The sequence below is a fragment of the Lontra canadensis genome, unplaced genomic scaffold, assembly GCF_010015895.1.
Source record: "Lontra canadensis isolate GAN:19392208 unplaced genomic scaffold, GSC_riverotter_1.0 scaffold151, whole genome shotgun sequence".
NCBI lineage: Eukaryota > Metazoa > Chordata > Mammalia > Carnivora > Mustelidae > Lontra > Lontra canadensis.
In genome coordinates, this window is record NW_022631145.1 from 1,761,164 (window position 1) to 1,788,586 (window position 27,423).

Consider the following 27,423-nt stretch of genomic DNA (forward strand, 5'->3'; position numbering starts at 1 on the left):
CTGGAAAACTCTGGGAGAAAATGTAGACACACTCTCAGCATTTTCACACCCAAGGGGAGAGGAAACTGAGTTATCCCCCCAATTCCACATCTGTCTCTTATGGAGGACTTCTTCTAGAAACAGGATCTCTCCAACATTTCTGGTTTGCCCTTCATGCAGACTGACCTTGGTTCCAAACCCAGACAAAAGCCCTCAGACTGAGGGTTTCAGGTGTTTGTGAGAGGCAGCCTTTATATGGTAGCCATATGTGTGTGGGTATTGTCATTATCAACTACAAGGACTTACTGGATGGGAAGCATTGAGGGTCTGGACATAGGCCATGATAGTGGGAATCCAGAGAAGGCAAGGGGAGCTACTATGTCATCACTTTAATAGGATTTGACTATGAATTCAGTGTTAAGAATGAATCATGAATGATGACTTTCAAAGATTAGATAGATTTTTTACAATTCTGAATTTGAGTACAATTGACACAGAAGTTACATTAGTTTCGGGTGTACAAAATAGTGATTTGACAAGTTTATACATTATGCTGTGCTCACTACAAGTGTAGCTACTATGTGTCATCATACAATATTATGACAGTATTAAAGACTGTATTCACTATATTATTGCCTTTTATTTCCATGACTTATTCATTCCATAACTGTATCTCCCACTCTCCTTCAGCCATTTTGCCCATCCTCTTACCCTTCACCTTTCTAGCAACCATAAGCTTATTCTCTGTATTTATAGGACTGATTCTGTTTTTTGTTTATTTATTCATTTGACTTGTTTTTACATTCATCAAATAAGTGAAATCATATGGCATTTGTCTTTCTCAGTCTGACTTATTTCACTTAGCATAGTACTCTCTCTAGGTTCATTTGTCTGTTGCATATGGCATGCTCTCATCCTTTTTTAATGGCTGAATAATATTTGTGTGTGTGTGTGAGAGAGAGAGACATTTCCTTTATTCATTCAACAATTCTATGCATTACTCATTGTTCAGCATGATAAGTATACTCTTTAATCCCCATCATCTTCTTCATCCTTTTTCCCCCTCCCCTCAAGTAACCATCAGTTTGTTCTCTGTAGTTGAGTCTGTTTCTTGGTTTGTCTCTCTTTTTTTTTCCTTTGTCCATTTGTTTTGTTTCTTAATTTCCACCTGTGAGTGAAGTCCTATGGTTTATTTCCACATGTGAGTGAAATCCTATGGTTTTTGTCTTTCTCAGTCTAACTTATTTCACTTAGCATAATACTCTCTATGTCTATCCATGTGGTCACAAATAGCACAATCTCATTCTTTTTTTTATGGCTGCATAATATCTGTGTGTATGTGTGTGTGTGTGTGTACCAGATCTTCTTCATCCCTTTATCTATTGATAGACACTTGGATTGCTTCCATATCTTGGCTGTTGTAAATAATGTTGCAATAAACATAGGTGTGCATAGATCTTTTCAAATTATTGTTTTCATTTCCTTTGGGTAAAATACCATAAGTGGAATTACTGGATGCTATGGTGTTTATATTTTAAATTTTCAGAGAAACCTCCATACTATTTTCCCCAGTGTCTACACCAGTTTACAGTCCCACCAACAATGTATGAGGGATTCTTTTTCTCCAAATCCTCACCAACACTTGTTATTTCTTGTCTTTTTGATTTTAGTTATTCTGACAGGTGTCAGGTGATTTCTCATTGTGGTTTTGATTTGCATTTCCCTGATGATTACCGATGTTAAGCATCTTTTCACGTGTCTGTTGCCCATCTGTATGTCTTCTTTGGAAAAATGTCTCTTCAGGCCCTCTACCCATTTATTTTTTGGCTGGGTACAGTATACTTTATTGATGGTATGTGACAAGGTAGGGCTCCCCAGGCCCCTCCCCTTCTTCAGGGGTCTAGGATGGAGACGGTGGAGGTTGGGAGATTCTTAGTGTTTCAGGGGATCATTTGAGGCAGGGACTCCCCAGCAGCTGAGGGCCTCTCTCTTGATCTCACTGAGGCTGGTGGTCAAGGGGGCTCTTACTCCTTAGGGGCCATGTGGACCGTAAGGTCCACCACCTGGTGGCTGTAGCCAAATTCATTATCATAGCAGGAAATGAACTTGACAAAGTGGTCATTGAAAGCAATGCCAATCCCAGCATCAAAGGTGGAAGAGTAGGTGTCACTGTTAAAGTTGCAGGAGACAACCTAGTCCTCAGTGTACCCCAGGATGCCCTTGAGGGAGTCGTCTGATGCCTGCTTCACCACCTTCTTGATGTCATTGTATTTGGCAGCTTTCTCCAGACAGCAGGTCAGATCCACAACAGACACGTTGGGGGTAAGGATGTAGAAGGCCATGCCAATGAGCTTTCCATTCAGCTCAGGGATGACCTTGCTTACAGCCTTGGCCGCACCAGTGGAAGCAGTGATGATGTTCTGGGCAGCCCCTTAGCCATCATGCTACAGCTTTCTGGAGGGGCCATCCACGGTCTTCTGTGTGGCAGTGATGGCATGGGAGGTAGTCATGAGTCCCTTCATGATGCTGAAGTTGTCATAGATGACCTTGGCCAGAGGAGCCAAGCAGTTGGTGGAGCAGGATGCATTGCTGACAATCTTGAGGGAGTTGTCATACTTCTCATGGTTCACACACTTCATGAACATGGGGGCATTAACAGAAGGAGCAGAGATGATGACCCTCTTGGCCCCGCCCTTCAAGTGAGCCCCAGCCTTCTCCATGTTGGTGAAGATGCTAGTGGATTCCACAACATACTCATCACCAGTATCACCCCATTTGATGTTGGCAGGATCTTGGTCCTGGAAGGTGGAGATGGACTTTCCATTGATGACAAGCTTCCCATTCTCAGCTTCTACTGTCCCGTGGAATTTGCCATGGGTAGAATCATACTGGAACATGTAGACCATGTAGCTGAGGTCAATGAAATGGCCATTGATGGTTACAGTATCCACTTTGCCAGAGTTAAAAGTGGCACTGGCGACCAGTTGCCCAATATGGCCAAATCTATTCACTCCAACCTTCACCATTGTGTTTCAGCCGCCACTGCACCAGAAGGTGTGGCTGTCTGTCAAATGGGGAGGAGCAGAGAGCCCCTCTACCCATTTTTAATCAGATTGATTTTGTGGTGTTGAGTTGTATAAATTCTTTATATATTTTTATATTAACCTCTTGTCAGATATGTCATTTACACATATCTTCTTCCATTCAGTTTTGTTTGTTTTGTTTTGTGGGTGGTTTCCTTTGCAAGGCAAAGGGTTTTTATTTTATTTTGACATAGTCCCAATGGTTTATTTTTGCTTTTCTCCCCCCTTGCATTAGGAACCATATCTAGAAAAGTGATACTATGGCTTATGTCATAAAAATTACTGTTTGTGCTTTCTTCTAGGATTTTTATGGTTTATAATTTCGCATTTAGGTCTTTGGTCCATTTTGAGGTTTTTGGTTTTTTTTTCATGTATGGTGTTTTAAAGTGGTCCAATTTCTTTTCTTTTCTTTTTTTTTTTTTTACTAGTAGCCTTCCATTTTCTCAGCACTAATTGTTGAAGAGACTGTCTTTTTCCCATTGTATATTCTTGCCTCCTTTATCATAGATTAATTGACCACATAAGTGTGGATTTACATCCAGGCTCTCTGTTTTGTTCTATTGATCTATGTGTCTATTTTTTGGCCAGTAACATACTGTTTTGATTACTATGGCTTTGTAGTATATCATGAAATCTGAAATTGTGAGACTTCCAGCTTTGTTTTCCTTCCTCAAGATTACTTTGGCTATTAGCATCTTTTGTGGTTCTACATAAATGTTATTATTATTTGTTCTGGTTTTGTGAGAAAATGTTGTTATTTTGAGAGGAACTGTAGCAATGGAATTGCTTGAATCTGTAGATTGCTTTGGGTAGTATGTGCATGTTAACAATACTAATTCTTCCAATCCATGAGCATGGAATATCTTTCTATTTGTTCGTGTCATCTTCAGTTTTTTCACAAGTGTTTTATAGTTTCCAGAGTACCAGTCTTTTACTCCTTTGGTTAAATGTATTTATTCCTAAGTATTTTATTGTTTTGGGTCTAATAGTAAATGGAGTTGTTTTATTAATTTTTCTTTTTGCTACCTTATTTGTGTATATAAATGCTACTGATTCCTGGCTATTAGTTTTGTGTTCTGCAACTTTACTGAATTCATTTACTACTTGTAGTAGATTTTTGGATGGAATCTTTAGGATTTTCTATGTATAGTATCATATCATCTGCATATTGTGACAGTTGAACTTCTTCATTCCCAGTACTGGATGCCTGTTACCTATTTTTCTTTTTCTTTTTTTTTTTTCCTATTTTGTTGTTATTGTTGCTACAGCTGGGACTTCTAGTGCTGTGTTGAATAGAAGCGGTAAAAGTGGACTTCCTCATGTTGTTCCTGATCTTAGGGGAAAAGATTTCAGGTTTTTACCATAGATATGGTGTTAACTTGGGTTTTTCATATATGGCCTTCATTATATTGAGATATGTTCCCTATAAATTCACTTTGTTGAGAATTTTCATCATGAATGGATGTTGAATTTTGTCAGATGCTTTTATGCTTCTAATAAGATGATTACATGATTTTTTCCATTGTTCTGTTGATGGTAGTATATCACATTGATTAATTTGTGAATATTAAACTATTCTTGTTCCTTGAAATAAATGCCACTTGATCATGATGAATGATCCTTTTAAATGTATGTTATGTTTGGTTTGCTAATATTTTGTTGAATTTTTTTTCATCTGTGTTCATCAGGGATATTGGCCTATAATTTTTTGTATTGTTTTTAAGGGTCTTTGTCTTGTTTGGGTATCAAGGTAATGCTGGCTGCATAAAATGTATTTGGAAGCCTTCCTTCAACTTCTATTTTTTGAATAGTTTGAGGAAAATAGATATCAACACTTCTTTAAGTGTTTGGTAGAATTCACTTGTGAAGCTATCTCCCTGGACTTTTATGTTTTTGTTAGTTTTTTCATTACCAATTCAATTTTGTTACTAGTATTTGGTCTGTTCAGATTTTCTATTTCTTCCTGATTCAGTTTTGGAAGATTGTATTTTTCTAGGAATTTATTCATTTCTTCTAACTTGACCAATTTGTTGTCATATAATTTTTTGTAGTATTCTCTTATAATCCATTGCATTTCTGTGGTGTCGCTTGTTACTTCTCACTCATTTCTGATGTTATTTATTTGGGTCCTTTCTCTTTTTTTTTCTTGATATGTCTGGCTAAGGGTTTATCTATTTTATCTTTTCAAAGGACAAGCTCTTGGTTTCACTGATTTTTTTCTGTCATTTTTTAGTTTCTGTATCACTTATTTCTACTCTGATCTTTATTAGTCTTTCCTTCTACTCAGTTTGAGCTTTGTTTTTTTTTCCTCTTTTCTTTTTAAGGTTAGCTTGTTGCATTGTGCTTTTTCTTGTTTCTTAAGATAGACCTGTATCAGTATATTTTTCAGTCTTAGGACTGGTTTTGCTGCATTCCAAACATTTTGAACAATTGTATTTTCATTTTCATTTGTCTCCATGTGTTTTTTAATTTCTTGTTTGATGGCTTCATTGACTCCTTGGTTTCTTTAGTATCATGTTGTTTAGACTCCATGTGTTTGTGGTTTTTACAGGTTTTTTTTCTTGTGATTGATTTCTAGTTTCATTATGTTTATAGTCAGAAAAAGATGTATGGTATGATTTCAACATTTTTTAAATTTATTGAGGCTTGTTTTGTGGCCCAACATATGACGTTTTCTGGAGAATCTTTCATGTGCAGTGGAAAAGAATGTGTACTGTATGTTCTTTTTTAAAATTTTCAATCTCATTATAGAAGGTCTCAGTGAGTTCTTCTACTCTTCTTCCCAGCCCAGTGAGCATCTTTATAATCATATATATATGCTTATATATGTGTGTGTGTGTGTGTGTGTGTATATATATGCAGAGAGAGAGAGAGAGCGTGAGCGCCTGAGTAGGGAGGGGACGAGGGAGGAGAGAGAGAATCTCAGGCTCTACAATCAACACAGAGCTCAACATGGGGCTCGATCTCATGACCCTGAGATCATGACTTGAGCCAAAATCAAAGGTCGGACACTTACCTGACTGAGCCACCCAGGCACCCTACCAACATTACTTTAAATTCTTTATCATGCATATTTCTTATATTTGTTTAACATAGTTCTTTTTCTGAGGCTTTGTCTTGTTCTTTCTTTTTTAATATATTCCTCTGTCTCCAGATGTCTGGATGTCTGCCAGGTTGTTTTTGAGTGTTCTGCAGTATGAGTGTCCTAGCAAGCCATTGAAACTGGAGTGAAGTAAGTCTGCGGTGTTCCATGGTCCTTTGCACCTGTGTTTCTTGGTGCGAAAACTGAGGCTGTAGTGAGCATTAACCAGAATTGTCCCAGTATGCACCATCCTATATCCACCTTGGTGGGTCAGCTGGGGCTGTGTGGGCTAGGGACACAGAGCTCTCAGGTGGCGGGTCAGTTAGGACACCTGGACTGTGCACTGATCTATGCTTTCAAAGAGAATAGGAGCACAGACCTTCCTTATCAGTCCCTGCTCCCTGAGGCACCTATCCCCACCATTTGGCAACGTTCTAGGGTTGGCTCTTTTAGATGGTAGCTGCTTTTAAACTGCAGTTTTTTTTCCCTGTGCTCGGGGATAGACAAATCTGCTCCTGGTCCCTCTGTACTCCTTTTCCACTGTAGTTCACAGCATGAGGGTTTGGGGGTTCCATTTGTTACCCTGTATCCATCTCTCTTGCTGTTCTCTTTTTTCATTTTCTCTACCATTTGTTGTGCAGACATTATTCAGTTAGCCCTCAGTTCTTCTTCAGAAGGAATTGTTATAAATAGGTGTCATTTGCTGTGTTTCATAGAGGGGACAAGTTCTGGATCTTCCTACATTGCCATCTTGGACCAAACCTCAAGAGTAGATAGATATCGGACACCTAGGTGGCTCAATGGATTAAGCCTCTGCCTTTGGCTTAGGTCATGATCCTAGGGTCCTGGGATTGAGTCCTGCATCAGGCTCCCAGCAGGGAACCTGCTTCTCCCTCTCTGTCTATCCTTACCCTCTGCTCATATTCACGCAAAGCTCTCTTTCTCTCCTTCTCCCTCTCTCTCTCTCTCAAGTAAATAAATAAAATCTTTAAAAAATCTTTTTAGGGGCACCTGGTGGCTCAGTCCTTAAACATCTGCCTTTGGCTCAGGTCGTGATCCCAGAGCCTGGGATCGAGCCCCACATAGGTGTCCCTGCTCAGAGGGGAACCTGCTTCTCCCTCTCCTGTTCCATCTGCTTGTATTCCCTCTCTTTCTATCTCTGTCTCTGTCAAATAAATAAATAAAATCCTAGAAAAAATAAAATTAAAATTAAGAAAATAAAAAATCTTTAAAAAATGTTTTTTAAAAATATCTTCAATATAGATACTGAAGATACTGAATAAGGTTTTTTTTAAAACAATCAAAATAGTTAGTATATATGTAAAGCCAATATTGAAGCCTGTTTTTAATTGTATCTACTATAAAGAAGTATTATATTATAGCAGTATAAACACTGGATAAGAACTAGATGACATGCAGTAGTTCTTAAAACTTCAAATTTCTGCCAGTGTGAAGCTTAGATGACACTCTTAATCTCTCAGAGCTTCTCATGAAAAAAGGTGGGAGTAAATATCACATCAACTTTGTATAGGTTACATGAACTAAAGTAAGTAAGCCTGATACAAAATTTTTACTTTAAAATAGAAATCACATCACATGATGATAGGTCTAGGACCTATCAAGATGTTCATTACTAATAAATGAGTAAATCTAATTGAAGATCTTTCATTTTTCCCGTAGTTGTGTTTGGACAACTGCCATTAAGCAGTAGTGGTTTGTTAAAATATTCGTACTTAGCCCATACCTCATATGGGCTAAGTATATACATTTTATTTCTTTACATATACATTTTATTTCTTTACCCCCCAAAGTCTGTGAAAACATTTCAAATGACTAAGTCTCTTAATAACTACATACATGTTATGAGAAAAATATACTTAAAAGAGTTAAAAATGTAATTTTATTTTTGCATCAGTAAACCCTTTCTTTGTCTATGCTATTGAAACATTTCTTCCTCCTTCACAGGCATATGGTTATGGGACACTTGACTGTGAGAAAATCCTCAGGTTATTGGAACTTGGTGTCAAGTTATATTCCCACTCCCCCCCCCCAGTGTATGTGTTAATTACCTTATAATAAATAACATTTATTCTTGATTTTTCCCCCATGAATGCTTTGTCTATCATCTGGGAATCCAGTTAACATTAGTTCTGTTCTCCCTTCTCTTTGCTTAAGTAGGAACTCTTTTTTCTGATCCTATATTCCCTTCACAAATAAAGATATTGTGATCCCTACATGAATATACACAGGGCGAACTCTTCCCCTTTATCAGTCAAGAAGGTATTTGTTTTCCAGGATTATCTTTCTTTTCTGGCTTTTGATATTCAGCTTATATAAAAATTAATTTAAATGAACTTGTTAGAAAATATCTTTTAATCACTTCAGCAAGCTTCTGCCAGAGCATTGGGTTTGTTTTGTTCTCAAAGTGTTCAAGTTGTCTTTTCTAAAGTATATACTTAAAGTTACTTTGAAAAAAGAGATAATAGATGTCAGGAATTTCCTTCTAAAGAATTTAGGTGGTGTTCAGAGCAATGGGTAGGAATAGAAGTGAAATTAAATCAGCAATATGTTGATAATTGTTGAACCTAGATGATGGTGTATGAAAGTGATGTAGTGTTCTCTGGTTTTGCATGTTTGGAATTTTCATATTTAAAAAAAATAAGGTCACAAAAAATCTGAATGGTTCTCTAATTGTTATTTTTGTACTATTTATCTCTTTTATGTATCAGTAAGCTATAGTTTATAACACATCACTTAAAAAAAACAGTGGGTTAAAACAGTAAGCATTTGATATTGATCATGAGTCTCTGGATTGCCTGCACTCTGTCATGTTTGCTATCAACTATAGGTCAATAGGAAGTTCTCTTCATTTTGCCTGGAATTTCCCACATATTTGGGAGTTATCTGTTTATAGGCAAGTCTAATAAGGCCTCATTTGATAAAATCAGGCTCTCCTATCACATTCTGTTGGCCAGAGCAAGTCACAAAGTCAGCCCAGATTCAAGGGGTAGTAAAGTAGACTGCTTCTTGTTAGGGGGAGCCAAAAGTGACATGGTATTACATACATGGATATAAGGGAGCCATCAATTGGAGTGATTAATACAGACAATGTCATAATGTAAGCATTTATTGCTTTTAAGTAACCTGCTGCTTATATCCTGATAGTTTACAAATGTTTATGTCTCCCCTCAACTCTCCCCTCCAGCTTTACTCTAACTATAGGTCACCTACACTTGGATTTCCCATGAACTCTGCCCATTCACTGGCCAGTGTTTATTACTTCTTCCTTAAAACCTTCCTCTCCTTTCCTTTCTTCTCCTCACTCTCTGTCTGTAATTAATGTCACTTCCGTCTAGGAATCCATTCATCTATTCATCTCTCCATCCATTATTTAGTTCAGTAAGTATTTATTTCATACCCATTATGTGCCTAACAGTGACCTAATCACCAAACAATCTAATACTAGCAAAACCAGACATAGCCTCTGCCCTCATAGGCCTTATGTAGCAAAGATCAAGGAACACAATCAAAGCCACAAAAATACATGTAAAATTACAATTATAACTGCCAGTAAAGGGAAAAGATGCATAGTATTACGTGAGATTATAATCATTCTGAGTCTGCTAATTTGATCAAATCTCAGTCTTGGAGTAGGAAGATACAGCATAACCCCCAACCAACCCACAAAAACACAGTTTGTTTGGAGGCAATTTGTAATATAGCCTATCCTGATGAATATATGTGGTATTGTGATGGGCCATCCTCATATATCTTGAAGGCACCAAGACTGATAGTAGACCTTTGTGGAAGAGGAAGTCTTTAAAACAGATGCTAAAAGCCTCTTTGAATGAGGCTGGAAAATGAGAGCAGAAAGGGCAAAAAATTACAGAAGCAACTGACATACATTTCAAAACAACAGGATTTTGGAAAAGAGGGTGGATGCGTTAGTATTTAGGAGCCACAATAGAAAATAAGAACAGCAATACCAGCTTCTGTCTGCTAAGTGAAGACTGTGAGGAAATAAATGGGCACCACTATGAGATGGCTGCAGGAGAAATGAGAATCACAGAGGAGAGCCAGGTTTTATTTGATTAATGCCAGTAAGAGAAGGAGATGCTGAGGATTTAGGGCACTTATATGACCATGGAGATACTTATACCAGGGGTTACAATGAAAGAGTTTGAGACATAGGGTATGTTTGGATATTGTATATGAGTGGTTGACTGAGTGAATAAATGAATGGAGATGGTAGTGCAGTAAATGTATGTGTGTTTTGGTGGAAAGGATGCTCACAATTTTGGCATCAGTTTATGAATCTAGGACTAACAGACATATGATGACTTCAGTCTCACTATCTCTTGGAGGAGGATAACTCATTTGGATGAGGTGATGACAGACACAAAGGCCATAGGATCCATATGTTTTTTTATGCCAGGTTGGTGGTGAACCAGAATTTCAGATCTCAGTGTCCTTTACTACTCCTTATTCTCATCTCTCATTAATTCCCACATTTAATTACTTCTAATCCAGCTGTTAGACATTTGTACTGATAGTTGTAAAATATAAGTCTGAACTTTTCCCTCCCTGTTATAAAAATCCTTCAGCAATTTCTTAACTTTTCAAAATAACATCTGAACTGTTCAAGCACGAAGGCTTTTTACCATTTCTCCATTAGCTACTACTTCAGGGTCCCCTCAAGCCATACTCAACTTCCATATCAGTCATTCGGAGCTACCCAAAGGTTCTTAAAACTTCATTATTTCATTTACTGGGCTGCTATCTCTGATGTTCAGACTGTCAACTCTATCCTACCCTCTTCATTTGGTTAACTCTTCTCTGACATGTAGTTTGGCATACGACCCTTTACATGTGTTTTTCTAATGTTCTTTTGAGGTAATTCCATTAACTATCTGAAGGTTTCAGAAACACCTTATCAAATAGTCCTCAAGCAGTTTTTTTCCTTTTTATTTTCCTTTACATTTTTTCCTGAAATTTGGGAAGGCATGCTTTAATTTTCTTTGGGAGCTTTCTGAATTTCTTTTACTATCACCACTAGAATAATCATGATACATACAAACAGGTAATGAATTAAATGAATTTGTATGAAATAAAAAGATGAATTAAACAAAATAGGGGATATGAAAAGCCATAGCAGCAGAGAAAAAAATCTGTAGGAAGTGCGATTTTAAACTAAGATAGAAGTATACACAGTGTAAAAGGCTGGTGTAAGAGTGTAAAATTTAAGTCATCATGCAGACTTGATGTAACTGGACACACAATTACAGAAGTTTATTCTGATAAGTGGAAAGCTTTGTCATCACTTATACATTTTTTCCCTTGAAAGCAACCTTCATAAATTCTCTCTGCAGGGACTTACCTCGTTTCAATAAATGTAAGATGCTAAATATTGTAAGAGACACAATCAATATCTGTACCAATAAACTATGACACAGTGCTTTCTTATCACAGCAATTGTAAAAGACATTCCAGTTTCAGAGATGATAAAATGTGAGCAAAATTCACATGTTAGAATTGATGAAATAAAGAAATTGATGAAAATAGACAAGCAACTAAATGATTAAACACCTGGTATTAGAAAGCTTCCAGAGGAAATAAAGCCATGACCTTTCAGACTTCAAGAAAAAATAATTAAAAGAATAAAATTCACTAAAACTGCTTGACCAGTATTTGACAAGATGTTTCCGGAACTGTAAGAGTGTTAATTAAGTTATTTCAAAACTCAACATGAGGGTTATTATCTTAGACTTTGTAAAGTGAGTTTTTAACTTATAGCAAACTGATAAGTTGCAAATTATTTTTGTCTAGGAGGCATACAAATTACTTGTCTTCAGAAGAAAAGAAAACCCTGATGGTTGTAGTTTTATCACCCTATAAGAAAGACATCAGCCAGTTTCGTATAGAGCTTCACAATTTTATTCCAGCACCTTTTCTTTTGTCAAAGAGATATGGCACAGGACACTTCTTAAAAGCAGCAGGACTTCATAACTAATGCAAACAGGGTGAGATATTGGACTCAACTCAGTTGAAACAAAAGTCAGGGAAGTTTTTAAACACTGGAGTGAGTTTGTGAAAAGAAGACATTCAGGAGATGGTTGGTTAATGTGTTAGACTATCTGTATTTGCTAATCAGGGCTTATCAATAAGACCCCTACCCTACCCCACTGCACAGACTGGGAGATAGGGGTACTATCCTTCTTGATGATTGCATTTGAAAAGCGATGGCTCCCAGTGCTTGAAGGTTGTAGAAGATTTACATCTCAAAGGGGCAGAGAAGAAATTTACAATTGCAAGTTTCCTAAAGTAAGTACTCTAAGAAGAGGAAAGTGGGAGGTGGGTTGCTGTAATCAGGAAGAAACCTGTCTAAACTTTAGTCAATCTAAGGGAACTGCTAAGTTCATCTTAGTCTATATCACTGATGATACATACCAATTTCTGGTATTCTTTTAGAACCAACTTTGTCAACCTTCTGTTTCTCTCTGAACATTCAGAACAAAACAAGTAACAACAAAGAGACACATTAAAACACAAATTTAGAAAGGGCAAAAAAGTCACTTCTAGACTCTAACTAATGAGAAAGCATGGGGAAGGCTAATGGAGTAAGGAGAAGAATAAATGGAAATAATTGTCTTTGGAATATGAACATTAACATAATGGAGAGCAATGAATAAAGAAGCATGACAATGTTAAGTATTTTATGTCATTGTCCTAAGGGGCACTCAGTTGAGAAATGATACCACAAAAAAAACATATTTCAAATCATAATAAATATATGTGATAACAAAATAATGAGAGAGCTCAAAAGAATCAGACAATAAAGAATTTATTGTTACTTCTTAAGTAACTTCTAATCCTCTTCTCAATTTTCTTTGTAAATTCAAAAGTTAACTTGAATTGGGAACTTTACTCTGACATAAATGAAGCTTGCAGCATTTACTTCTGTATTGCCAGGGGAAATATTTATCTGGATCTGCTTAAATCTTTCCAGGTATTCCTATTTATTTAAACTTATAAAAGTCATTTTCTTTGATGTTATTCTAAGTTTATTTTTTCATTGTCTGAGAAAATCAACTGAAAAATGTAATTTCCATTTCCTAAATTACTATTTTTCCCCACAAACTTTCTAAGACTATCCAAATGATTGCAGCAACATGGAGTATGGCAAATTGCCTTCTAGAGGGATTCTTCACAATTAGAAATCACCTAAAGTATAGATGAAAGCAATATATAATGGTTTTAAAACTAGCTCATGGATGATGTTACATAAATATTTTTGCTTTTACTACTTTGATCTCATCACTATTTTTATCAAGTTCTGAGTATAAAAAACTTTTTGTGCTAAATAGATATTCAATAAGCGAAGATCAAATTTTAAAATCATCTACCTGCTTTATTTCCAGTCTAAATGTAATCAGCGTGAATCAAAATAGTAAAGAATTTGGCAGAGTAGCATTACAGTGTATAGCCTAAATTTCCTACAATAAAGATATTGCAGGAACAGGGCTTTCCAAACATTGTTTTCAGGAATAATAGTATCTCCAGGTCAATGCAGTTAGCACTATCCAATAGAATTTGTATAATGAAGGAAATATTCTACATCTGTGCTGTCCAACACAGTAACCAATAGTCACATGTAGCTATTAAATATTTGAGATATTGCTAGTATAACTGAATAGCTGAGTTCTTATTTTTGTTTCATATAAATTAATTTAGATAGTCAAATGTTGTTAGTGGCTACCACACTGAACAACACAATCTTTTTTGATATGTTCTTCAAGAATAAAGAAAAAATGTCTAAATGTTTTGTTTAAAAAAAAAACTTTGCTTAACCTAGTAGTTTCCAAATTCAGTTGAACAAAAATCCTTCTTTTACTCCTGAATGAAACATTAGGGCATGCTTTTAAAATCCAAAGTAAAAAAGAGTAAGATGTTCAGGGTCATTTATACATTATTCCCTGTATATTTGCTCTTTCATGTATGTATTCACTCAACTGACATCTATTGGGCTATGTACTGGGCACTGTTAAGATACAGTCTTGTTCATTCTTTAAGCTCTTGCTGATAGGAGAGGCAGATTAATAAATAAAGACATGCAGTCTGATAAATTCCAAGAAACACAGGGCTATGGGAATACAGAGATGGGCAGGCCTACTTCAAAGTTATTGAGGGTTTAGTTCCAGGCCACTGGAATAAAGCTGATACTGCAATGAAGTGAGTTAAATGAGTTTTTTTGTTTCCCATTGCATGTAAAAGTTATGTATAAACTATGTTGTAGTCTCTGAAGTGTATAATAGCATTATGTCTAAAAGAAAACTAATGTACATACATAATTAAAATACTTCATTGCTAAGAAATGTTAACCATTATCTGGGCTTTCAGTGAGTCATGATCATTGATCACAGATCACCGTAACAAATATAATAATAATGAAAAAGTTTGAAATATTGCAAGAATTACCAAAATGTGACAAAGAGATGTGAAGTGAGCAAATGCTGTTGGGAAGAAAAAAGGTGCCTATAGAGTTGTTTGATGCGGGGTTACCACAAACCTTCCATTTGTTAAAAAAAAAAAGTGCAGTATCTGTGAAGTGCAGTAAAGTGAAACATAATAAAATAAGGCATACTTGTAATCAAGATTTGTCATGAGAAACTTTCCAGAAGGAGACTGGAAGACAAGTGAAAAAAAGAAGGCCCTTTTTCATTATTTATTTCTCTGACTCCCTTTGCCAGAGTTTGCCACTTAACCTATACTATTCAAGCTTAGAGCTTGTGTAATGATATATGCTCAGATCCTGTGGGTTGCTTTTTTATACTCGTAAGTCAGATCCTGTGGGCTGCTTTTTTATACCCTTAAGTCAAAAGGATTAGTTCACTTTTTATAGGTTGGTTTGAGGATAACGTCTCCCTAAGTATTTTCTACTTCCTTTCTGCCACCCCCAAGCAGTCCCTCTAACCCTACCCATTCACAGTCCAACATATACAAAAGAAGTCAGAATTTTTGTACATAACTTACAGTGATCTTGAAATAACCCTCAAAATTCTGACCTGAGAACAGGGGTAGGCCTTCTCTCATTTAGTTCTCAGTAAAATATAGATACACATGTACATACAAGCACATTCACATTCTCTGTCTTTTCCCAATTTCAGCAAACTTCCAACTGATTTCCCTGCATCCTCTTTTTTTTTTTTGTAATAATCCATTCTCAGCAATGTAAGGGATGTTCTAAAATGTGAATCTCATCAAGAACTCCCCCCATATTAAACTCTTCAAGAATTCTCTGAATTTCTTTCAAGAGAAATTCCATATCCATTAGTTTAAAATTCTCTGTAAGATGTCCTCCAAGTTTACTCCTCCAACCTAAGAACTAAACATCTTAGACCAGAGTGTAGCACACAGTCAACAACCAGTCCATGTTAGCAGTTATTTTAGGATATGTTTCCCTGTTCAGAAAGCCCAAGAACGTGGCATGCTGTAAGATTACGGAAGAAACACAAAGTACAGCAAACATACATAAGAAAAGCAAATCCTTGAAATCCTTTAAATGTTCTTAGGAATTCACCACTCCTAACAAGACTGATCTACTCCTCCCACTCTGCCCTGAGCCTACATACTTTATAGTTTCTACATACTTTATAGTTTCAAGGAATGAAGTTTATCCATATCAAAACTTTCACATTTCAAAGTATATCTTGTAGGTCTTCTTTTATCCTAAAAAATATGTTGAGAAACATTTCTATAAATATTTTTAAGAAACAAATACTGTAAGAATGATTGAAATTCTACAAACTAATTTTATTTTATTAACAGAGGACAGTATACGGTAGTTATCACAAACCCAGATCTAGTAAAGGATTCATTCCACTGAGTGCCATTAATCGGTGTCAGCTTCTCCAAATAACCATCAGTATAACACATGCATCAAGCAAAGCTGAGTTTATTACTCTGTAAGTAAAGAAGGTCAATACTATAACAAGGTCTTAGTAGATTCTCTGAGGACAGGGGTTGAGGGCAGCCATATATATACAATTTGGGGGGTTCTGGGTTCAAGTAGATTAAAGCATGTCTTTGATAGAGAGATAAGATTATAATTAGGCAACTCCAAGATATAATAGAAAAAGATTGGTAGGCCCAGTGAGTCCAGGGCTTGGAAGTAAGTCTTATTGAGTAAAAATCTGTTGTTAAGTAAGAGGGTTCATCTGGTTGAACAATCCGTTGTCCTAAATGAAGGTGGAGGGGTTCCTCAGGTAAACAACACTATCTTGAGACAGAGCTGGTTGATCACTATATTGTTCAGATAAATGCATTTTCAGGATTTTCCTGAAGCCACTAATGAAGCTGTCTACTAGGTTACAGAATTATCTCTGAAAAAGATTTCCTGAAAGAGTAAAGTCATGCTGATGTGGGGAGTCTCAAAAATTAAACTCTTTGGGAGGCAACCTCTTTGAGTTTCCTAAGCTGTAAAATGGGGATACCAGTGGTACCTTTTTCTTTTGGTTTTAATAACTGAGTGAGATAATATGTATAAAGCCCTTAGTAGGATGTCTGTCACTTAGTAAAGGTACAATAGCTGTAAAATATCTTCTTTTTTTAGTAAACTATTTATAATGTAGCAATTAATTTTTTCAGTCACTCATTCCAAAATATCCACTAAAATACTATATGATGTATGGTGTGTCTTGCTGTGTTTTGGGGACACAGAGATGAAAAGCCCATGAACTTAAATAACTTTTGTGCTAATAGGTATGTTACCCTGTGACACAGATAGTGCTCTAGGAAAGATAGGAATGCAATGCCACAGCAGCCCAGGAGATTTATATAGATCTGAAAAACATGGTCTTGTGAAGTGGATGTTTGACCTGGTCCTTGAAGGATGAGTAGTAATCCATGAGACACCCAAGGGTCAGATCATTCCAACATCAGATCATTCCATACTAAGTGAAAAGTATATACATAGGCTAGGAGCTATTGATTTTCATGCCAAGTTCCAGATATGAGGAGAAAGTATGATTCTAGGTAAAAGTTCAGGTGGAACAGAAGGATATTTGTCTGTATAAAAGAGTTTAATAAGTAATAGACTTCTATATAACAATAATCTGTGTTTTCAATAAACATAAGTTGATTCCAGCTGGAGAGTCAAGGGTTTTTTATATCATAGTAAGGAACTGGGCTTCTATTTTACAAAGTCTGGTGGTTATCACATATTTTTATACAGTAGAGTCATGCTGAAGGACTTATAATTGTCCTTATTAATAACCTTATTCAAACCTCCCAGAGACTGACTGATTTCATTGATTTGGGGTGGAGCCTGGAATCCTGCATTTTTTTTTAATTTTTATTTATTTATTTTTTTATTTTCAGCATAACAGTATTCATTGTTTTTTGCACCACACCCAGTGCTCCATGCAATCCGTGCCCTCTCTAATACCCACCACCTGGTTCCCCCAACCTCCCACCCATAGTCTCTCATGGTTCCCCTCCCCTTCCAATTTCCCTCAACTCCCTTCTCCTCTCCAACGCTGTATTTTTTAACGCGCGCGCGTGTGTGTGTGTGTGTGTGTGTGTGTACGTGTTTTGCTTGTTTCTTCAGTGCTCTCCTGGTTATGCGAATGTATGGGCAGGACAGAAAACTTCCTGCACTAAAGGATTACAACCCAAGAGCCATAGTCAGAAGCTCCGTAAGAGTCACTGAAGGAATAACCATAAGGTCCATGAACATAAAACTGGAAACAAGGAGTCAAGAGAGGTTTGCCAGTGGAGCCATCCCATGATAAATCATTTTAGGAGGTAATTCTAGCAGCAGAGAGGATAAAATGGGGCAGAGTAAATTTGTGGTTATTCCTGCTTATCTAGAGCTTAGTTTCAAAGAAGGAAAAGAAAGAGGCTCTTCAGATATTCCAAGTGAGATTGGTAACATAGGTTAAGACTGAGGATAGTGGACATTTAAAATTTAAAAAATACAAAATTTAAAAAAATATATGGTAGATTTCCTAGATGACCTCAAGGTCAGTAAAACTTCCTTCCTGCTCCACTGCCATAGGTCCTTGGGCAAATTCTGAAAAATGAAAGTTAAAGGCAGACTGAAAAGCTAAGAGTACCTATTTTTTACTTGTGATATAGAATTATAAGTCAGAATACTAACTAGGCAGGCTCAATTCTTGTGTTTTCTGTGGGACTAAAGCATAAGTTTTCTAATCCTCCCCAAATATTTTGGGATCTTGTTTCACAAATGCTGAAATCCTGACTACAGGTTTAGGAGAAGGATAACGTGGCCGACAGCTTTTTACTGGTGTCAAGAAAAATGCTAGAAAATATGCAAAATGACTGTCAAAAGCAGCAGTGTTAACATGACAGTGAAAGCAAGTTTATATTTTTTATCCCTCAAAGGTCAGAAGATCAATGTTTTCTAGTAATTCATCTATGAAATTAACCATCTTTGGCTTTTAAAGTTCATCAGATATGGTCATTTCCTTATTTTATTTTATTTTGAAGAATATTATTCATAGATAACTATTTGCTGGAAAACATTTTTATACATAATGGCTTGTTTAGGATAACATCTACTGATGCATGACAGTAGGGTAAAAATTGTTGTAGCTGTGACAGCAGATTCAATCAGAAAGAAAAACCTTAAGTAACTTTATAAAATTTACCAAAATTTATGCTTCTGATTCCATGCTCTATATTTGTTGATTTGTTTCATTCCCTGAGGGATTAGTAGTGAATATTTAAGTAAAAGAGGACATGATTGCACATTAAATACAATATGTCTTCTGGGAAGATCAAGAAATTTTTCAACCTTAGCAGCATTCACGTTTGTGTGCCTGTGTGTGTGCTTGTGTACATTTGTGCAATAATAAAAATACTGCCTTCCATCTGCATGAGAAGTTAAAGATATTTTTACTTTATTTCTCATATAATCTCTTCCTTTTGTCCCCCAATAATCCTGTGAGATAACAATAATATATACAATACTTTTTTTACATGTGAAGTATTTTTTCTTTTTTTAAAATTTATTTTATTATTTTATTTTTTATTTTATTTGACAGAGAGAGAGATCACAAGTAGGCAGAGAGGCAGGCAGAGAGAGAGGGGGAAGCAGGATCCCCTCTGAGCAGAGAGTCCAATGTGGGGCTCGATCCCAGGACCCTGAGATCATGACCTGAGCTGAAGGCAGAGGCTTAACCTACTGAGCCACCCAGGTGCCCCTGAAGTATTTTTTCTTATTAATTACTTCATGACTGCTTTTTGCTTAACATTTCACTTCCATTTTCTTCCTTTTTTTCTTTTTCTTTTTAACTTTCTATCTTAATTGTTACCGTAACATTATAAAAAAAAAGTTCAGTCTTAGTCTCATTTTTGAAAAGTGGAGACAGATTTATTGGAACAAAATTTACAGTCCGCCCTGACACAGAGCTACACTCAGCTGGCTGAGAATAAAAAGCTTGCATTCAGGAAAGGGCTAGTTTTAAAGTAGGACTGAACAACTCCCCTCCCCCACAATATTCACACCTATTTCCCCTTCCTGAAGAACAAAATGCTGCCAAATAGTTTCTATGTTGGGTGAAATCTATACAGTACTCTTAACCAAACCCTTTGACTTGATGTATTTTGAGACAATAAGCTTGAGAAATAAATAATATGAATCTTATCGACATATAAATAATGAGAAAAAGACACTCAAACTAGGGTAAATGACCTATCAACTAGCAGTCAACTATTTGAGATAGAACTGATACTAAAACTAAGGCTTCTTAACTTTGCACTGTGCTTGAATCATAGAAAATGTTCAATAAATATCTCAACTTTAATTCATAATTTGTGTAGGAACATCATATAACTACCGCAAGGAGTTTCAGTTTTCTTTTGAATCTGTGGATTATTATATTCCAGAAGAGATTTTTTCCTAGCCGAATATTATCAGGAAGAGATTACTTGACTAATTTGAACCATGTAAATATCTCACTGATATGGGAAAGGACACCATTATATAGGATTTAAGAGCCAGTAGTCACGCATGCTGGGCATTATTTAGAAAGAAGCAAAACATTTTAATATAAAACTGTCCCACATAAATTTGATAGGGTTTTCCCCCTTGTTTCTATTAGTATAAATCTGCCTTTCTCTAATAATTACTGGTGGGCATAAAGTAAAAGGGAACTGTTGCAAAGGAACAATGATCTAATCATGCTTTGAGTTCAGTGTTTGTTTTATTTCAAAGAAAGATGCCTATGAAACTTGTATAACCAATTGGCAGGCTAAAAGAATAACCTTATGTAAATGCAGAATGTAATTACCATTTTCACAAATTTGGTACATGTTGGAAATGTCATTTCAATCAGGACTAATCATAATATGACAAGAATAACTGTGATACCATAAGTGATAATGTTATGCTGCTCACTTTTTCTAAATTTGGTGGCAAAATATGCAAAGATAAAACTCTCAGAGAGCCAGTAAAACATGTTCAAGATTTTTGCCACTTTTAAAAATATTTTCAGGGAAATATTCACCATTATGGAGTAGCCATTATTTTTACAGCTCAATTGTTTTTAGATTAATCCCTTCTTAGAATTTGTGTCATCATTTAAGGCAAATGAAAAAGAATGAGTATAAACTTTTAAGTGATAATAAAATACTTCTTTACATTTTCCCATTTATATATATTTAAATATTGTTTTTATAAATGTTGCCTCTTTTCATTTTTTCAGCAAGTGTACCTCTTATTGATAATGAGTAAAATACGTAACAACAAATTAAGGACTTCAGCATACACCTCACTGGTTTCTATTCATCACATATGAAGTTGCTATGAATGCCATTTACATGCTGTCTCATTTTCTGGCTCCTGGTGAAGAAACAGGTTAATGGAAACATTCTTCATTTCATTACTGATTCTAATAGGTCTCACAAAGTTCATGAGATATTTTATTTAACTCAGTTAATATTAATTTTCTAATGTAGTTGTCTAGGGACTAGACAACAAATGCTTTCTTAAAAGTACCCTTCCTGGGGTGCCTGGGTGGCTCAGTTGGTTAAGCATCTGCCTTAGACTCAGGCCCTGATCTCAGGGTTCTGGGACTGAGTCCCCTTTCAGGATCCCTACTTAGCAGTGTGTCTGCTTCTCCAACCTCAATCTCTGCCCCTCCCCCAATTTGTGCACTCCCCCCTTTCTTTCTTTCTGTCTCAAATAAATAAAATCTTTTTAAAAAATACCCTTCCACTGGGAAGTTTCAATAAAGAAAAAAAAATGTGTGTATATAGCCCCAGGACTGCAGGCAACAGGGGATGTGTGGCATGCAGAAGAAAGGGAAGGGAAGGCTGCAGAAGAAAGGAATTAGGCATGGTTTGTTTGTTTGTGTTTTGGTGATGAATAGAGCATCTTACTAACATGGGACATAAATAAATGCATTTACTTTGAATACTTTAACAGGGGTTCTGAAGCTGTGTTAAAGACCTGAACCTCTATTCAGGGACCCATATGGAATTCAGAGTTTTCCCAAATGTCCTGAAATTGGTTCAGATTTTATGTGCATTTATTATTTTTATGGGGAAAGACTAAATAACTTTTATCAGATTTTCCTGGGCATTTAAGACCGAGAAATATATTCAGGATCACTGCTGTCTGTGTTAATTATATTCAGGTCCAAATGGAAAAAGACACATTTCCAGAGAAAAGGGGCTATCATAAGGACTTTAATCAGTGAATTTCACTTTGGTTTATATAGGAAATCATATAAAAGAATCTTAACCAAAATACAATCCAAAATAGCATTATGAGAGAGAAGATGATATTTTTGATTAAATTTAAGATTAAACAATACTCTGTTTAAGTTCTCATAGACATGGAAAGACGAAATCAATATGATGTTTTATGTTCAAAAACTCATTATCATCATCAAAAATTTTAGACAAATCCCTATTTGTTTTTTTTCCTTTTTTTATATGTTATGTTAGTCACCATACAGTATGTCATTAGTTTTTGATGTAGTGTTCCATGGTTCATTGTTCGCATGTAACACCCACTGCTCTATGCAATCCATCCCCTCCTTAATCACTGGGACAACCCATACCCCCACTCCCGTCTCCTCTAAAACTCTCATTTTGTTTCTTGGAGTCCACAGTCTTTCATGATTCGTCTCCCTCTCTGGTTCCCACCCCCCTTCATTTTTCCTTTCCTTCTTCTAATGTCCTCCATACTATTCCTTATGTTCCACAAGTGAAACCATTTGATAATTGACTTTCTCTGCTTGACTTATTTCACTCAGCATACTTTCTTCCAATCCCATCCATGTTGATGTAAAAGTTGGGTATTCATCATTTCTGATAGCTGAGTAATACTCCATTGTATATATGGACCACATCGTCTTTATCCATTCATCTGTTGAAAGGCATCTCAGCTCATAAAACAGGTGCAAATTCCTGTTTTTGTAAAAATTGAATTGAATATGTTTTTCATGACTAAAACTACATGATCACTACAAACACAGTGATACCGGCCTTATGTGCAATGACTTTTCTCAAATATTAGTTTAAAGCAGCAACGTTCTAAGCTTTTTAAATAATTTAATGTGAAAGACAAGAATTTCTAAGAGGTTTTGATTATACTCAGGAAGTAGAGAATTAAAGAGAGTGATAAAGGCTAAGATGTAGAAAATCTACATTCTTTTGACGAATACATGCTCTCACTGACACAAAATACAGTGTATTTCCCTTTTTTTAATTATGCTCAGTTAGCCAACATATAGTACATCATTAGTTTTTGATACAGTGTTCAATGACTCCTTAGTTATTTATAACACCCAGTGCTCATCACAACACATGCAAGAGAACACAGAGAATTTTGGCCACAAACAAGAAGAGAATGTGTTCTAACAAGTGGTCCAGGAGATATGATAGAGGTCCTGTAAGATGAATTCCATGTTGTTTCCAGACAGAGCCAATAGTAGGAGGTTACCTCTTGCTAGAGTGCTGCTATCACTTTGAACCAGTTTATAGTTGCTAAAAGGAAAGCTACATTTTATTTTTTAATTTTTTTATTTTTAAGATACATGTATGTCTTTAATGGTCTTTTTTTTCCTGTTATGTTAGTCACCTTCATTTTGAAAAAAAATGAGCCTCTTGAAGTGAAGTACATTGGTGGATATTTATAAACAGGAACAGATACACCAATAATTCATTATAATGATTACTTTTTATATTTTTGAAAAATATGAACATGCATATAAGTATATACAATGTGTGGGGTGTGTGTGTCTGTCTGTGTGTCTGTGTGTGTCTCTGTGGAGTCATGCAGTGATATTTTCTTTTAAGTCATATAATTTAGAATCATCAAAAGACTTCTTAAAGGCAAGTTAGATTATATTACCTTTCTCCTTTTGAAAAGAGTAGTAAAGATAGACAATAATTCTCTAAATTTGGGCTTGATTTCTTATTTAATTATTTTTATTAGCATATAATGTATTATTTGCACCAGGGGTACAGGTCTGTGAATCATCAGGCTTACATATTTCACATTGGGTTTCATTTAATAATCCAGAGTCCTATATGGGATGCCACTCTACATTTTACTAGGCAATTACTCTATGTACACATTTCCTGGAAAGTCATGGAAAGGATATTTATGTGACTTATAGGACAGATATGTGCCTACAAACAGAAGGAACAAATGTATGCAGAGGTATAAATCAAATATAAACAATATAAGTCAATTTTAATTACTTACTGTTAAGTGAGGTTTTCTTATTAATGTTCCAACCTTTAAGCTTCTTTTCTGAATGATATTCACTGTTGTGAAACTTAAATCTTATAATAACAATCCATACTTGAAAAACATCTTTAATTTTCCAATAACATTATAAAATAAAATAAATTTAAATAATGAGTCTATATAACAGGAAAAAAATAATAACAGAAGCTGAGTTCATGGAGTTATTTTCTCCAGATGTGTTTATTAATTGTAGTCTCACACAGTGGTGAGAGCTATTTAGCAGTTTTACACTTGTTGGAGCTCAGATGTTTTTATTATTCCCCTGAAAGACAATGTCCAAACTCAGTTGTTTTTCTCAAGTCCCCTCTGAGCCTTTTTCTCTTTCCTCTTCCCTTATCCAGTATCCTGCCCATAAATTGTTAAACATTTGAGACTATTAATGGTATCGCTATGAATGTTCATGCTTTCTCTATATCCTAATTACAAATGTATTCATGAAAACAACAAATTCATACTTTTTTTTCCTGTCTCAAGGGATGAGGGTCTCATCTTCCACTTGAGAGATTATTTCACATGCATCCTTGATTCTTGTATCTTCCTTTTCTCTTTCAACTCTATTGTCATCTTCATATTTTCTTCTGTATCATGGAACTGCCATGTTTTTCTTTTCTCCTTTTCTGAGCCCAACTTCTCAAGGAAGTAGTCTCAGTTCTCTGTCTCCATGGCCTAATATTCTGTTTCTTCCAAATTCCCCTGCAGTCCAGACTCTGCCCATCACTGTGCACAAACTATTATTTTTATGATGAATGACAACTTTTGTATTGGTAAATCTAGTGAATATGTGCTAGGTGATCTTTACCAGATCTTTGTTTTGCACTTAACACTATTGATTACTCTGTCCTAAAAAATCTCAACACACTTGCTTCCTGTGACACCGTCCTCTGTTCTCATTCTTCTGTTAACCCTTTAGCAGTATTTCTCCATGAGCTCCTCTTCTTCTGGTCCCCTTGTAGATGTAGAGGCTGCCATGCTTCCATCCCCAGTCCTTTCCTCCTCTCACTCTGTGTACCCTCTTAGTACCCCAGGCCTTCTCCCAGCCTTTGCTTTTCCATCTGATGTTTCTCTTTAGTGGTTCCACAGGTACACCAAACTTACCATGTCCAGACTCATACTAAGTCTTACCTTCACCTTCTAGCATGGCATTTTTTAAAATTAGCATATAATGTATTACTTGTTTCAGGGGTATAGTTTTGTGAGTCATCAGTCGTACACAAGTCACAGCACTTACCATAGTACATGCCCTCCCCAGTGTCCATCACCCAGCCACCCTATCCGTCCCACCTCCCTCCACTCCAGAAACCTTCAGTTTGTTTCCTGAGATTGAGTCTCTTATGGTTTGTCTCCCTCTCTAGTTTCATCTTGTTTCATTTTTCCCTCCCTTCCCCTCATGACCTCCTGCCCTGCCTCTCAAATTCCTGATATCAGAGAGACCATATGATAATGCCTTTCTCTGATTTACTTATTTTGCTTAGCATAATATTCTCTAGTTCCTTCCACATCATTGCAAATGACAGGGTTTTGGGGGTTTTGATGGCTGCATAGTATTCCAGTGTGTGTGTTTGTGTGTGTGTGTGTGTGTGTGTGTGTGTGTGTGTGTGTGTATCACATCTTCTTTCTCCATTCATCTGTTGATGGACATCTAGGCTCTTTCCATAGTTTTGCTATTGTGGACATGGCTACTATAAACATTTGGGTGCACGCTAGTACGGCATTCTAAGTATCACTTCAGTTAGAAACAGAAGAGTCATTCTAGTCCTCTATATCCTTAGTTACCAAACCTTGCACATTTTGCCAAATGTTTCCTCTTGTTCTGTCTCCTCTCTTTCATTCTTATTACCACACCCTGGGTCAAATATTTTTTCTTGTGTTTTCTAGTCTTTCTTACTGCAAAAGCACACACAGTTTCACATAACTGAACACACATACAGTCATTTACAAAAGAATGGAATTTTTAGATTTTGAAGAGTCTCCTGCATTTTAAAGAATAAGATTAGTTTATTTCCTCATAAATTCTTATATGATAACATGAACAATTCTCTGCTTTACACTTACACAAAGGTGGTTCATATAATATGCAGTTTTATATTATTGTTATTATTCAGTGATATTTTAAATTTGTGAAATTTGCCAGTAAGAATCAGCTATTCTGTATTTTTTTTAATTTATGAAATTATTTAATTATTTTTTTTCAAAGTGGCTGTTATTGGTTTTTGACATTTTTATATATAGCTCTGTGTGGAGTATCTGTTGATTATTTCTTGGTTCTTTGCTTTTATATTTAAAATCAGTAATTCCTCCATTCTGACAGATATTTAGATTAATTTATTGATATTATGGTCACTATGACTATCCCTGAAATATTTTTATATAGACAGTTAAGAACAATAAAGTATGATGTATGTCTCAGTCACCCAGCTGATCCTTTCTAGGAGAAAAGTATGCATTTATTAACCACATTTGAACCTAAAGCACTTAGCAAAAAACCTGTCACATAGTAAGCTCTAGAAAAACATCTTTTAATTTAATGAAGCTATCAAAAGTCACCCAGGAATATACTTGCAGAGGATAGATGAAGTTTTTCACATTTTCATTCCACATCCTTCCATATGCAGGTATTTAAAATTAATAGGCAAGAATTGCTATTGTCCTTTTCTCATATTTGTTTTCAATTCTAAACTTTATTATTTTGTCATCTGTACTCTTTCTATTTAGTTGAAAATTTTTAAAAATCAGATACATATATAATCATAGATCATTTCAATGAGTTGATATATTTCACAAGGAATGATTCCTATTGTTATGTTCCTGGTCATTTAAGTGCCTAATTATCTATATATTTTCATATAAAAATATTGGCATCTCTTTGAAAGCCTTATATATGTAGCTCTAGAGAAAAATCAAAGCAGTTCTTTCTCTTTTATTTTGTGGAGGTTAAGATAGGAGAAAGTTACACCTGATTTCATTCAAGGCATTTTGTCAATTCATTGATAATTGTCTTTGAACAAACTGCTCTGCACCTTCTTTTCTTATTGATGATTAATTGGTTTGTACGTAAAGGCATATTTATGACTTTAGATCTAGTTAAGTATAGTATATGTCTACCTCATTGGTATGCCTTGCCAGAGACTGTCAATCTTTGTCCAAACAGGAAGTTTATTGTTGAGTTTGAACTTACACCAGATAGAGGCAAAATACTTTGCAACCACTCCACTCTCAAGTATAGACAGTTATATAATGTATGTATGTATGTTGTATATAATGTAATGTTGCCTTTTGCTGCTTACATCTGTGTTGATCTTGTAAATGTATTTTTACTGATACTTTATCAGTTGTATTGAGAATACATTTTCTCAAAGGGTCAGACCTCACTACCTCATTAAATGAAAAGCCTGAAAAAGAGATAAGTATTTAATTTATGTTAACTATGTACACTGACTTATTTGAAGAAACAAAGCCACCATGTGTTACACCTTGGTACTAGTAGCTTTGAGAAC

The 27,423-nt window shown here is 35.6% G+C and overlaps 1 protein-coding gene and 1 pseudogene across 1 annotated transcript in view; one reads left to right on the plus strand and one right to left on the minus strand.

Annotated features, from left to right (window-relative positions):
* Positions 1–27,423, plus strand: part of IL1RAPL1 (interleukin 1 receptor accessory protein like 1) — a 1,455,000-nt gene that overhangs the window by 756,214 nt on the left and 671,363 nt on the right. The window lies entirely within an intron of this gene.
* LOC116859229 lies at positions 2,004–3,020 on the minus strand (annotated as a pseudogene).